The sequence below is a fragment of the Procambarus clarkii genome, chromosome 79 (assembly GCF_040958095.1).
Source record: "Procambarus clarkii isolate CNS0578487 chromosome 79, FALCON_Pclarkii_2.0, whole genome shotgun sequence".
In the NCBI taxonomy this organism is placed as follows: domain Eukaryota; kingdom Metazoa; phylum Arthropoda; class Malacostraca; order Decapoda; family Cambaridae; genus Procambarus; species Procambarus clarkii.
In genome coordinates, this window is record NC_091228.1 from 13,540,640 (window position 1) to 13,545,729 (window position 5,090).

Here is a 5,090-nt window from a genome sequence, read left to right on the forward strand (position 1 = left end):
GACAATTGCACTAAGAAGTCTTTGCCAAAATCAGGTGCTCAGTGCAGTAGTTAAAAACTTAAAAGTTGTACCACCTCTGGTGCAAGATTAGGGACCCATAGCCTCAGAGAAGAAAATAAAGAGTACTCAGAGAAGGCCTTGAATAATAGGCAGGCTGTTTGTGTGTGTTTCGACGGTAAGCTTGCTGACACCATATGTAATTACCTAAGTGTAGTTACAGGATTAGAGCTACGCTCGTGGTGTCCCGTCTACCCAGCACTCTTTGTCACATAATGCTTTGAAACTACTGACGGTCTTGGCCGCCACCACCTTCTCACTTAACTTGTTCCAACCGTGTACCACTCTGTATGCGAAAGGAAATTTTTGTATATTTCTTTGGCATCTTTGTTTAGTTAGTTTAAATCTATGATCTTTTGTTCTTGAAGTTCCAGGTCTCGGGAAATCTTCCCTATCGATGTTATCAATTCCTGTTACTATTTTGTACATAGTGATTTTATCACCTCTTTTTGTTGTCTTCTAGTTTTGGCATATTTAATGCCTCTGACCTCTCCACATAGCTCTTGCCCTTTAGTTCTGGGAGCCACTTAGTAGCATGTCTTTGCACCTTTTCCAGTTTGTTGATGTGCTTCTTAAGATATGGGCACCACACAACCGCTGCATATTCTAGCCTTGGCCGAACAAAACTCGTGAACAATTTCTTTAGTATTTCGCCATCCATGTATTTAAACGAAATTCTGAAGTTAGAAAGCGTGGCATAGGCTCCTCACACAACGTTCTTTATGTGGGCCTCAAGTGATAGTTTTCTATCTAGAATCAACCCTAGACCTCTTTCTTTTATCAGAATTATATAAAGATTTCTCACATAATTTGTAGGTTGTGTGGGATCTATGTTCTATTCCACATTCCATAACATGGCATTTATTCACATTAAATTTCATTTGCCAAGTGGTGCTCCATATATTTATTTTGTCCAGGTTTTCTTGAAGGGCATGACAATCAATTAAATTTTTTATCCATCCCATTATCTTAGCATCATCAGCAAACATGTTTATATAATTCTGTATTCCAACTGGTAGATCATTTATGTAGACAATGAACATTTCTGGTGCATGTACTGTGGTACTCCACTTGTGACACTTCTCCAGTCCGATTGCCTCTGATTACTGCCCTCATTTTTCTATCAGTCAGAAAATTTTCATCCATGTTAGAAGCTTACCTGTCACCCATCCAAAATTTTCTAGTTTCCAGAACAACCTCTTATGTGGAACTCTGTCGAAAGCCTTTTTTATGTCTAGATAGATGCAGTCGACCCAACTACCTTTTTCCTTTAAAATCTCTGTGGCTCAATCATAGAAACTGAGTAAATTCGATACACAGGATCTTCCAGATCGAAAACAATACTGTCTGTGATATTATATAATTTCTCTCCAGGTGTTCTACCCATTTAGTTTTTATTATTTTTTTTTCAATCTTTTCACTGTTACACTTGTCAATGATTCAGGTCTATAACTGAGAGGGGTGGGGTCTTCCCTGTTGCCACTTTTGTAGATTGGAACTATGTTAGCCTTTTTCCACATGTTTGCTATGACTCCTGTACACAGGGATGCCTGAAAGATCAGGTGAAGTGGAAGGCTGAGCTCAGATGCACATTCTCTCAGAACCCATGGTGAAACTCCATCTGGACCAACTGCTTTGTTCTTACTTAGCTACTTTAGCATATTTTCCACTTCATCTCTAGACACCTCTATACGCTCTATGATGTTCTCAGAAATTCTTATTGTGTCTGGTTCTCTTAAGATTTCATTTTGTATAAACACACTTTGGAACTTTTGGTTTAATGTTTCACACATTGCATTATCATTTTCTGTGAATCTGTTTCCTATTTTCAACCTCTGGATATTATCCTTTACCTGCAATTTGTTGTTTATGAATTTGTAGAATAGGCCCAGTTCTGTTTTACATTTATCCATTATCCCTTTTTAAAAATTTCTTTCTGCCTCTCCCCTTACTGCTGTATAGTTGTTTCTCGCAGCTTTGTATCGCTGGTATGATTGGGGGTTTCGCTTCTATGTTGATACCTGCTTGATGGGGTTCTGCTCTTCTACTCCCCAAGCCCGCCCCCAAGCCAGGCTCGACTTGTGAAAGTTTGGTCCACCAGGCTGTTGCTTGGAGCGGCCCGCAGGGCCACATACCCACCACAGCCCGGCTGATCCGGAACTTCTCTTAGAAAACAGTCCAGTTTTCTCCTGAAGATGTCCACGGTTGTTCCGGCAATATTTCTTATAGTCGCTGGGAGGACGTTGAACAACCGCGGACCTCTGATGTTTATACAGTGCTCTCTGATTGTGCCTGTGGCACCTCTGCTCTTCACTGGTTCAATCTTGCATTTTTTTCCATATCGTTCACTCCAGTACGTTGTTATTTTACTGTGTAGATTTGGGACCTGGCCCTCCAGTATCTTCCATGTGTATATTATTTGGTATCTCTCTCGTCTCCTTTCTAGAGAGTACATTTGGAGAGCTTTGAGACGATCCCAATAATTTAGGTGTTTTATCTCGTCTATGCGTGCCGTATATGTTCTCTGTATTCCCTCTATTTCAGCAATCTCTCCTGCTCTGAAGGGGGAAGTGAATACTGAGCAGTACTCGATACTGGACAACATAAGTGACTTGAAGAGTACAACCATTGTGATGGGATCCCTGGATTTGAAAGTTCTCATAATCCGTCCGATCATTTTTCTGGCTGACGCAATATTTGCTTGGTTATGCTCCCTAAACGTTAGATCGTCGGACATCATTATTCCCAAATCCTTGACATGCTGTTTTTCTACTATGGGAAGATTCGATTGTGTTTTGTACCCTGTATTATGTTTCACATCATCATTTTTGCCATACCTGAAATTTATCACTGTTAAACATCATGTTATTTTCTGCTGCCCAATCTGCTTTGTTGACATCTGCTTGTAGTTTTTCAATGTCTTTCATTCCATTTTTGTGTCTTTTGGTCTGTGGCCCTCTCTCAATTTCTGTTGAACCAATCCTGTTTTCTGGCCCTGCATCTCTGTTTTGGTATGAATGTTTGTGTGCCTTCATTGTATATTTTGCAAAATTTGGCATACATTTAATTTACTTCCCTGTCTAGCAACAAGTCTGCCTAATTACTTATTAAACAAATTTTGAAGTTCCCCATAGTGACCTCTCTCTCTTGAAATCAAGTTTATTAACTGTTTCAATGTCCCCATTTTCTGTGTGTGTGTGTTTGGAGGCTAAGCTTGCTGATACCATGTGTGTGTGTGTGTGTGTTTGGAGGCTAAGCTTGCTGATACCGTTTGTGTGTGTGTGTGTGTTTAGAGGCTAAGCTTGCTGATACCGTTTGTGTGTGTGTGTGTGTGTATTTGGAGGCTAAGCTTGCTGATACCATGTGTGTGTGTGTGTTTGGAGGCTAAGCTTGCTGATACCATGTGTGTGTGTGTGTTTGGAGGCTAAGCTTGCTGATACCATGTGTGTGTGTGTGTTTGGAGGCTAAGTTTGCTGATACCATGTGTGTATTTGGAGGCTAAGCTTGCTGATACCATTTGTGTGTGTGTATTTAGAGGCTAAGCTTGCTGATACCGTTTGTGTGTGTGTGTGTATTTGGAGGCTAAGCTTGCTGATACCATGTGTGTGTGTGTGTTTGGAGGCTAAGCTTGCTGATACCATTTGTGTGTGTGTGTTTAGAGGCTAAGCTTGCTGATACCGTTTGTGTGTGTGTGTGTGTGTGTGTGTGTTTGGAGGCTAAGCTTGCTGATACCGTTTGTGTGTGTGTGTGTGTGTGTTTGGAGGCTAAGCTTGCTGATACCGTTTGTGTGTGTGTGTGTGTGTGTTTAGAGGCTAAGCTTGCTGATACCATGTGTGTATTTGGAGGCTAAGCTTGCTGATACCATTTGTGTGTGTGTGTTTAGAGGGTAAGCTTGCTGATACCATGTGTGTATTTGGAGGCTAAGCTTGCTGATACCATGTGTGTGTGTGTTTGGAGGCTAAGCTTGCTGATACCATGTGTGTGTGTGTTTGGAGGCTAAGCTTGCTGATACCATGTGTGTGTGTGTGTTTGGAGGCTAAGCTTGCTGATACCATGTGTGTGTGTGTGTTTGGAGGCTAAGCTTGCTGATACAATGTGTGTGTGTGTGTTTGGAGGCTAAGTTTGCTAACACCGTGTGTGTACTCACCTGTTTAAATAATAATAGGGGTGTGTACCACCTCTGGTGCGATTGTAGGGACCCACAGCCTTGAAGAAAATAAAGAGTATTCAGAGAAGACCTTGTGTATTCTCACTGAACACTAATCTTTTCTTCTCCTACCACCCCTCTTATTTTGTTTTATGCTGTATTCTATTATATATCATATAAATACATAGCCAAATGGCAATATTTATTATGTCTATACAAAAAGAAGACATCCACTTTATTTTTTTTCTCTCCTTTGTTTCTATGTGGATTTTGTTGTGACTAATGATTCTCCTCCTTCCCATCAACAGGTCTTCCTCACTGGGCTTGCTCGGCTTTTGTGTTACTGTGAGGGTGCCATCATCGTTTACCCTTCAAGACTGACTCATGCTGGCATTGCATTTGTGGACTTCCCTTCACAGTAAACAGTCCTTCTCCATATGGTGATTGTCCAGGGCAAGCAGGGTGTGACTGCCATCTTGGAGAAGCAGGGTCTTTTAATATGAAGAATCTTCCGTCTTCTCTACTTACGCCAGCTTGTGCCGGCCTTGCATTCTTGTTACTTCATGGCCCTTGGGCCTTTTTTATTTATTTTACATAATAAATTTTTTGATTAATACCCGTGTTTCACAAGAGATCCTTAACATTTTAAGCACCAATTGTATTGACTAATGTACGTCTTGTAACCTTTAAGACATAAATAGACAAGACATAGATAAATGAGTGAATAATACTGAGTGACTAGGTTAGGGCGAGGAACATAGTACAGTGTCTGGCTTTGGAAGAATGCCTACTGTTTTAGAAACCTTATTGCCATGATCATAATCGTATGGGTTAAAAAGCATTTGTTGTCACTCCTACACTGTGGCTTGTTGAGCTTGAAACCTTT

The 5,090-nt window shown here is 40.8% G+C and overlaps 1 long non-coding RNA gene across 1 annotated transcript in view; it reads left to right on the top strand.

The window, feature by feature from the left end:
* Positions 1 to 4,820, top strand: part of LOC138357680 (uncharacterized) — a 7,263-nt gene extending 2,443 nt beyond the window's left edge. Inside the window, exon 3 of the long non-coding RNA XR_011225104.1 lies at positions 4,513 to 4,820. This is a non-coding gene — a long non-coding RNA (uncharacterized lncRNA). The remainder of the gene's footprint in view (positions 1 to 4,512) is intronic.
* The last annotated feature ends 270 nt before the right edge of the window (positions 4,821 to 5,090 follow it).